The sequence below is a fragment of the Macrobrachium nipponense genome, chromosome 36, assembly GCF_015104395.2.
Source record: "Macrobrachium nipponense isolate FS-2020 chromosome 36, ASM1510439v2, whole genome shotgun sequence".
NCBI classification, from domain to species: Eukaryota; Metazoa; Arthropoda; class Malacostraca; order Decapoda; family Palaemonidae; genus Macrobrachium; species Macrobrachium nipponense.
This window is the reverse complement of record NC_087220.1, coordinates 62,920,332-62,930,033: the sequence shown is the minus strand read 5'-3', so window position 1 is coordinate 62,930,033 and position 9,702 is coordinate 62,920,332. Positions and strand designations below refer to the sequence as shown.

General features: G+C 51.4%; 1 protein-coding gene across 1 annotated transcript in view; it reads right to left on the bottom strand.

The window, feature by feature from the left end:
* LOC135203776 (transducin beta-like protein 3) overlaps positions 1–9,702 on the bottom strand; it is a 112,484-nt gene that overhangs the window by 23,058 nt on the left and 79,724 nt on the right. The gene's annotated exons all lie outside the window — the stretch shown is intronic.

Here is a 9,702-nt window from a genome sequence, read left to right as displayed (position 1 = left end):
CTCCTCTCCTTGAGGGAGGAGGGTCTCGGGAGGTGGTACTCCTGTTTGAGGGACTGGACGGTCCGACTCCACAGGATGCTATCACGCCCGAGATCCAGAGGAACTTTGCCGAGGTTATTGCGCTGATTCGTCAGCACAACGACCTCTGGGGAAGGATCGCCGCTCCCACCATCCGAGCCCACGTCCCGGCTCGAGTCGTTCTGGGGCCCGAAGAGGGAACCCAGACCGACGGTGGGCCTGCCGCGTTCCGAGCTTGCGGACTCAGTGCTGGACCAGGTTGAATCGCTTGTCTCCGGACAAGACGGTTTCGCTCAAGTCTGGCAGGTCGAGCAAGCTGCTTCCACCTCCTCTGCTACGACAGCGGCGGTTTTACGTGCCATCGGAAAGACCGATGCCGCCAAAACAGGTGAACCCGGAGTTAGCTAGGTTGACTCCGGGTGTGTCTCTGCAACAGCTCCTGTCCGAGAACTTGTGGTTCTCGCAGCAAGAGGCACTCGGCTGGAATCTACCGCCATGGCAGCTTTCCAGGCCGTCTCCTGGCTAGATCTGTGGTCCCTCACAGTATCTAAGGTCGCAGCCAACTCCGGGGGAATTTCTCCCGAAGATGACTCGACCTTCAGGAGACTTTGCCAGTCTGGGGGAAGAGCCATCTCCTTCTTGCCCACCAGACGGTGAACCTGTGGGCCAATCTGGTTCTCCGACGAAGGGACGCTGTCGTCCTTACTCGGGTTTCCAGGGCGGGCGGGCGTGAGGCGGCGTTGGGGCTTAGAAACGGACCTTTACGGAGTTCCACGTCTCTCTTCCCAGGAGAGATGGTGGACGCTGCGGTGGACAGACGACGCACTGATGACAGTGACCGTCTGGTTCACCAGCAGTCTCGAAGGCTCTGGGCAGCCTCGGACTGCGGCCAAGTCTAAGAGCTCGGCTAGCGCTTCCTCGCTGCTAAGACGGTTGCTACGTCGAAGCCCCGAGGAATGACTCTGTCTTCTTCGACTTCTAACAAGGGGAGCCGTAACCAGCCCTCCTCCCAGCCCTCCTCAGCCCGTGGAGGCTCTGGGAAGAAGTCGAAGAAAGGGGGAAACGCTAGGGACGGCGTTCACACCTGCTGCCGGAAGTGGGGGGGTGCCTGGCCAGCCATTGGGCAACTTGGCAGCGCTACGGCGCCGAGACCTGGATTGTAGATGTCCTTCGGGAGGATATCTATTACCTTCGAATCTCGGCCACCCCCCTCACCTCCAACCCGGTCCAACAGCAGTCATACGTTCCAGGGGTCACCGAAGGCTAGCACTCAGACAGGAGATCAAGACCATGCTGAGCAAGAGAGCTGTAGAGATCGTCACGGATCAGTCACCGGGCTTTTACAGTCGACTCTTCCTGGTGGAAAAGTCTACGGGAGGCTGGCGCCCGGTGATAGATCTCTCTCCCCTGAAACCGGTTTGTTCGCCAGACCCGGTTCACGATGGAGACGGCACGCTCAGTGCTCGACTCCATCAGGGAGAACGATTTCATGCTTTCAGTGGACTTGAAGGATGCGTATTTCCAAATACCCATTCATCAGTCCTCCCCAGAAAGTACCTCCGCTTCATCCTCGACGGGACGGTGTACCAGTTCAGGGCACTGTGCTTCGGTCTCTCAACCGCCCCACAGGTGTTCACGGCGAGTGTTCACTCTGGTGTCTGCTTGGGCCCATTCGCACGGGATACGTCTGATGAGGTATCTCGACGATTGGTTAGTCCTGGCGAGCTCCCGCTCGCAGTTGCTACAGGACAGGGATCGACTGCTCGAGTTCTGTCGCGATCTGGGGATCGTTGTGAACTTCGAGAAGTCCGATCTCGAGCCCAAGCAGAGGATGAAGTACCTGGGTATGCTGATCGACACGGTAGCAGGGCGAGTCTTCCCCGCAGACTCGCGGATCAGCAGATTCAGGGAGGCAGCCAACCAGTTCCTGTCTCGGCAGGAACAGGTAGCTCAGCGATGGCAAGTCGTGATCGGACACCTGTCGTCACTCGAGAAGTTAGTCCCTCACGGGCGTCTTCACCTGCGGTCTCTTCAGTGGAGACTAAAGGAGAGTTGGTCACAGGCGACGGATCCCCCAAGCTTTCCAGTGTCACTGACACAGGAGGTGAGGCAGGACCTAGCCTGGTGGCTCGACGACAGGAACCTCTTAAGAGGAGTGCCACTGCGCACTCTCCCCCCCCGGACATGCAGCTGTTCTCAGACGCATCGACCGAGGGATGGGGCGCACACCTGGAGGAGTTGCTGACTTCAGGAGTGTGGGACGAGAACGACAAGCACCTTCACATCAATGTTCTGGAACTCAAGGCAGCGTTCCTCGCTCTCCAAGAGTTTCAGGACCGCTTGATGGGACACTCAGTGGTGTTGATGTGCGACAACACCACGGTGGTGGCTTACGTCAACAAACAGGGGGGCCTAGTGTCTCTCCCCGTTTGTACCAGTTGACTCGGCAGGTGCACGAGTGGGTCTCAGGCACACTCAATAGAGCTGTCGGCACGCTACATTCCAGGGAAGAGGAATGTAGTAGCAGACACGCTCAGCCGTCGGGATCAGGTGATAGGGACCGAATGGTCTCTACACCAGGACGTGGCGGAAGGCTCTTCGACCTGTGGGGGGCGACCAGTCGTGGATCTGTTCGCCACCCGCACAACAGGAAGCTCCAGGTGTTCTTCTCGGCCGTGCCGGACCCATGGGCAGCTGCAGAGGACGCTCTTCAACACCCGTGGGACAACCTCTTCGCCTATGCCTTTCCCCCGTTCAGCCTGATTCGCAAGGTGATCAGTCGAGCGCTGGTCACACCCGAATCTCAGGATGATCCTGGTGGCTCCCAAATGGCCACAGGCCATTTGGTATCCGGACCTGCTGGCTCTTCTCGCAGGAGAACCGAGAGAGATTCCCCCTTGGCACAACCTTCTCGCCCAGCCACACGTCGAGCGGTACCACCGAGCAGTCCAGTCCCCTACGTCTTCACGGCTGGCTGTTATCCACCATCTCTTGCGAACGAGAAGCTTTTCTCGTAGCGCAGCAACAGAGATGGCTGGAAACGTCCGTCAGTCCTCTGCAGCTGTGTACCAGGGAAGTGGGCCGTCTTCTGTGGTTGGTGTCGTAGACGGGGTCTATCTCCTCTCAGAGCCACTCTTCAGCAGGTAGCGGATTTCCTCGTTTTTCTTCGCCGAGAGAAGCTCCTCTCAGTCCCCACAGTTAAGGATACAGAGCCGCCTTGGCGCTCGTCCTGAAACTGATGGTGTTGACATCTCGAACTCGTTCGAGATCTCCTTGCTTATGAGGAGCTTCGAAAGGTCTTGCCCACCCAGGAACTCAGGCCCCCTGCGTGGGACGTGACTCTCGTCCTTAGGAGTCTGACTCGAACGCCGTTCGAGCCACCCCGAGAGTCGTCAGACAGGGATCTGACCCTCAAGACCCTCTTCTTGCTGGCCCTGGCATCGGCGAAGAGAGTAGGGGGAACGTTCATGGTCTTTCCTGATGAGCGTACAGACACTCCAGGGGAATGGGGAACGGGCGGGGGGATCCGTTGAGCCGATTTCGTTTCGACCCGCAAACTTGCGTTTTGCGAAGACTCAGAAACCGTTCAGTTCCCTGATGGCACAGGTTGCGAGTCATTCACGATTCCTTCCCTCCGCCCTATTGGACTTCACCGATAATGATGCGGATGAGATGCTGCTTTGTCCTGTGAGGGCGCTACGGCGCTATCTGAAGAGAACTCGACACCTCAGGCCTGAGTGTCGACGCCTCTTCGGTAGCACCGGGGTCACCAAGAAAGAAGTATCAAGAACACTCTTTCATTCTGGCTGCGTGAGGTCATCAGGAGGGGCGGATGAGGCTGATGGTAGTGACGACATCCGTAGTCCCGTCCGAGGAGCTCACGAAGTCAGAAGTATTGGCCCCTCGTTGGCGTTTCGCAAGAACTTCTCCGTGGCGCAGGTCCTGAAGGCAGGGGTCTGGTCTAACCAGACTACCTTTACGTCCTTCTACCTTCGGGATATTGCCCACAGGTCCTTGGATACCCCCTTTTCCTTGGGACCCGTGGTGGCTGCTCAACAAGTTGTGTAGCTAACCCAGACCCTCGCAGGCTGAACAGCATCGAGTCCTGGTGTGACTGTGTGGATGGATGTGTGAGTGAGTGAGTGACTGGCTCTCTCTTCCCGTCTTTTCCTTCCTCTACCTGTGGGCAGAGGGCCATGGTCGTCACTACGCGGATGAGGACGAGATGCAGGTGAGCTATATGACAGAGCCCCATCCTATCCCTTTCACTAGGGATAGGAGCAGAATATCCACCACTTCCTTCTACAAGGGGGGGAAGTGGATGCCTACAAGAGTCAAACCCATGACTTTATATTTGCTCCTGTACAGGAACAAGTTCTTGCATTGCTGGTACGAAGAGATACGCATGCCTCTCTCTTAGTACTCGGTCCAGAGGTCTGACCATTGATCCTGCGGTGCACACCCCGATCAATCGGACAGAGGCTTGGATCCCTCCCTCGCTCTTACGACCAGGGAGGCTTCCAAGGTTGGGCGAACACCAGTCTGTTCACAAAAGACTCAGATTCCTCCCACCAAGAAGTGAGTCTTCCTATTGTAAAAGGACCGAAGGTTTTGTATGCCGGGGTCGGAACAAATGACAATTTGTCTAAAATTGCATTTTTCCTAACTATACAAACTGAGGGTCCTTTTACACATAGCCCCACCTCATGCCACCACCCCCTCACTCTGCAGTTTTTGCTTGGGCCAAAGCAAAAGTGATTTGTTTACCTCCCAGTCGCGCGCGCGCGCCTGTCGGACAAGCAGTTAACTACCGAACCCCTTGTTCGAAAGCTTACGACCTATCCAGCTGCCGCTAGTACCTTCCTATTGTAAAAGGACCTCAGGTTTGTATAGTTAGGAAAAATGCAATTTTAGACAAATTGTCATTTTGTCACGACAACACCATTTCAACTTTTATATTTACCGAAATTCGTTTCGCCTAAATATAATTGCTCGAGCATATCTTTTATGCTCGGTAGTTCTAGCCGAACGCATTCCTTCGTGGAATAATGGATTACCTGGCAACTCAGGATGACGAGTCAGCGAGAGCTCAGGCTCAACTACTGCGTATTGAACTGCCTGATAGCAGCTCAGTATCAGCTGGGCCTCCGATATGCACGGTCATGTATGTCTCTCTCTGCCCTGCTTTGATTGACTACCGAACCGTATCTCTGCCCAACAATCATGGACTTAGGTCTCTGATTAACGGGGATTCTCGCAATAATGAAGGACCATCTACTGCTGTGACGCTAGATTCCATCGCCTTCGACATTGCGAGAATTTTCAACAGAGATATCTCTTGGACTCTTTCATCTTTCTGTTTACCGCACGGTAACAGAAGTCTGTACAAGTCTCCCGCTGCATCGCACTGCGATAATGCGAATGATTTTGCAGACATCTGAGTTTGTCTTCAAAATATATCTATCGTAGGTGTACAATTGTTCATTGTTCAACCGAATTACGAGATGTGTCAGAAGACATCGCTACTCTCCGACCTGACAGCTCTACTTCCAAATGTTTCAGCACCCATGAGAAGCAGTTCTTCCAGGCGGCCCTCCCCTTTTTCCCCTTGTTTTCATTACTGAAGAACGCCCCGCTTTCAATTGCAACTACGACTTCTCAGCCGGACAGCAATGAAATAGCGGTTAGCGTTTTCAGTCATTTGTAAGCACAGGTTATGAATCTTGAGAATCCTTCTCTCGATTCATCTGTGAAGACGTAGGTTGCATTCATATCTACCTTCGTCTTCAACGGTACATAGTGTTGTTTCTCCTTAGCTGAGATTCAACAACCATGAGATGTTTTACCTTCAGGGACCTCGGTCTCTAGATGGCAATTGACTTTCGCCTGTTGGGCACTGCCTTAAGAGAATCATCACCTCGCTGTCCGGCATTGGTGACAAAAACAAATACATTATTTGTTTGGTCTCTCGGCATAACCCTTTAAAGGCGAAGGTCACGTGACTTACTCGGATGCTTTGACAACTTGCCTCCTACCGAACGCAGTCAGTCGCAGCTGTCAGAGCGGCCCGAGTCAGTTACGAACTAGGCTGTTGACTTAGTTCGGTTTGTTACGAGCAATCATTACTTCGTTTTAATAGCTTGTCACAGTACCCATACCATTGACACCCACCATGGAGTGTCGGTGTCCTATCCACTACCGAGAACTGCGCTGCATGGGGATAGGAGGATGCGAGAGACTTCGTGGCAAAAACGGACAGACCAGTATGGGTACTGGACATCACCGAAGTAGAGAAGAGGGATAGGTCATGCGACTATTTCCTTCTTTTCCTCTGAGGAACTGCATGACTTCTCCTGCGAAGTCAAGCATCCAGGGGATGGGGATTCCGTGACGCTCGATTTCGTACCGAATTCGTAGCGAAGACTCAGAACCTTCGGTCCCTGACGATTGGTTCGAGTTGTTCACAATCCCCTCCCTAATGGACTTCACCGCCTTCGATGCGAAGGAGATGCTGCCCTGTCCGCAAGAACTTCTCCGTGGCGCAGGTACTGAAGGCAGGGGTCTGGTCAACCAGACCACATGCCCTTCCTTCTACCTTCGGGATATTGCCCACAGGTCCTTGGATCTTTTTCCTTGGACCCGTGGGTGGCTGCTCAACACGTTGTGTAGCGAACCCAGACCCTCGCAGGCTGAACAGCATCGAGTCCTGGTGTGACCATAAGAATGGATGAGTGAATGAGAGTGTGACTGGCTCCTCTTCCCATCTTTTTTCTTCCCCTCTACCTGTGGTTAGAGGGACACGGTCGTCACCCTGCTGGATAAGGACAAGATGCAGGTGAGCTACTCAACAGAGCCCCACCCCATCCTATCCCTTTCACTAGGGATAGGAGCGTATATCCACCACTTCCTCCAACAAGGGGAGAGGAAGTGGATGTCCAGCTTGAGACAACCCATACTTTTATGTTGCCTCTTGCAAACAGGAACAAGTTCTTGCTTGCTGGTACGAAGAGATACGCTTGCCTCTCTCTTAGTACTCGCCCAGAGGTCTGACCATTGATCCTGCGGTGCACACCCCGATCAATCGGACAGAGGCTTGGATCCCTCCCTCGCTCTTACGACCCAGGGAGGCATTCCAGGGATGGACGAACACCAGTCCTGTTCATCAAAAGACTCAGATTCCTCCCACCAAGAAGTGAGGTCTTCCTATTGTTAAAGGACCGATGGTTTGTATTACGTATCGGAACAAATGACAATTTGTCGAAAATTGCATTTTTCCAATAACTATACAAACCTGAGGTCCTTTACATATAGTCCCTCCTCATGCCACCCCTCACTCTGCGTATTTTGCATGGGCCAAAAGCAAAAGTGATTTGTTTACCAGACTGTCGGACAAGCAGTTAACTACCGTTCTCACCCTTGTTCGAAGCTTACGACCGTTCCAGCTGCCGCTAGCTACTTCCTATTGTTAAAGGACCTCAGGTTTGTATAGTTAGGAAAAATGCAATTTTCGACAAATTGTCATATTTATAACAAACAATAAAGGTGTGCTACCCTAGCATAAAAATAAGGGGGGCAACACCCATAGGCATTTCATAATATACAAATGGTGTGGGTGTCCCCTAGCATAAAAATAGGGACACCCCACCTTGATTATAATCATAGCAGCTAAGGCTAGAGAACCATAGAGCTTAACGGTAGGCTAAGTGATATATTAGTCGAAGTAGGTAGAAAGGAGATTGGATCTTCAACTACAACTACTGTGCAGAGTCAGGGGAAACTATGATTCCAAGGACTTTAGATAGTGACGCTTGAAGACTGTCGGTGATTCCATCCAGTATATTTCTTTAGTTCATCAAGTTCATATGTTGAAAATAATTAATAGAGGTGGCTACTGCCCTGATATCATGTGCTTTTGGGAATGATTCAGGGTTAGCTTGTTTAATGAAGTAAAGGATCTGCTGCCTGATACCTTTTACTGATAAAGTGCCACCTTTTTCCCTCATAGAGGACCTGAGGATCTAGAGGATGTCCTAGACAGAAAGGCTCGTAAGGTCATTACTGGACAAAGAGAAGGGTCTTGGGGGAGAGGGATGACCTTCCAAGGTGCCCACCTCGCTAAAGGATCCTCATTTTTTGCTAAAAAAACTACGATCCGGGGAAAGTAAACTTCTCCTGTAGGAAGAAATTCTACGTGCCCCGCATCTCTGGATAGAGCCGACAGTTCTGAAATTCTGGCCCGAGGCCAAGCTTAGTAAACAAAAATAGCGTCTTTCTTAATAACATTATGAATGTACAGGAAGAGTTGTCCAGTGTCTTGAAGCCAGTTTTGAGGACGTCATTTAAGTAACATGATACTGAAGTAGGCCTTTCAGAAGGCCTAAGCCTAGCACAAGCTTTAGGGATAGACGTAAAATAAGAGTCTGTCAAGTCTATTTGAAAACCCAACTGAAAGATTTTCTTCAAAGCTGATTTATTAGTGGTAATAGTGCTAGCTGCTAAGCCTTTTTCAAATAAGGACCTGAAGAAGGATATAGCTGAATTCACTGTCATGGTTGTGGTGTTTGTCTCGTTCAGGAAAGATGCTAACTTTTTAACAGCAGCATCGTACTGTCTCAGTTGATTCCCTTTTATCTGATTCCAAGAAGAGGATATTCTGGGGATCAATACCTGCATCTTTTTTAGCCGCGAACTTTATGAAGTCCATAAAGTTAGGGTTTTGAGAATTCCTGAGGAAGCGAACACAGTCCTCATTTGTACTGACTGAGATAGTTTGGGATTGGGAATCCGTCGAGGTCGAAGACCCAATTCCAAAAGCAGAGGGTACCAGTTGCTCTTTGGCCAGTCCGGGGCTACTAGAGCTACTTGTCCCTTGAAAGTCCCTGAGTTTGTTCAGAACTTTCTATTCTACTTGTCCCTTGAAAGTCCTGAGTTTGTTCAGAACTTTCAATAGAAGATTCACTGGAGGGAAGATGTATATCCTCCTCCACTGATTCCAGTCTATGGATAAAGCGTCTGTGGCATAAGCCAGAGGGTCCAGGTTGGGGGCCACATAGCAGGGGAGCTTGTGGTTCGCTTGTGAGGCGAAAAGATCTACTTGGAGATCTGGGACACTCCGGCGTATCCACTGGAACGACTTGTTGTCCAGGGACCACTCTGACTCTAGAGGAACTGATCGAGACAAAGCGTCTATCATCACGTTCCTTACTCCCGCTAAGTGGGTGGAGGATAGATGCCATTTGTACTTGTTTGCTAGAGAGAAAATGGCTATCATGACATGGTTCACATGTTTTGATTTGGATCCCCCTCTGTTGATGCAGTGTACTACTACTGCGCTGTCCAATACCAGTTTGATATGAGAATTCTTTGGTGGAAGGAGCCTCTTCAGAGTGAGAAATACTGCCATAGCCTCCAATACGTTTATGTGGAGTTGGCGGAACTGAGGTGACCAAGTTCCTTGAACTTTTTTGAACTGAGAGTATCCTCCCCAACCGCTTAGTGAGGCGTCTGTATGGATAATTAACGCCAGAGGATATTGAAGAGGAACTGACTTGGACAGATTCCTTACTTCCGCCCATGGACGAAGTTGGTTGCGAAGGGTTTGCGGGATTACTGACAACTTGTCTCGAGATTTGACATTTGCTCTTGAGTGCTAAACTCGATTTATGTCTTTCAGCCTTGCTTTCA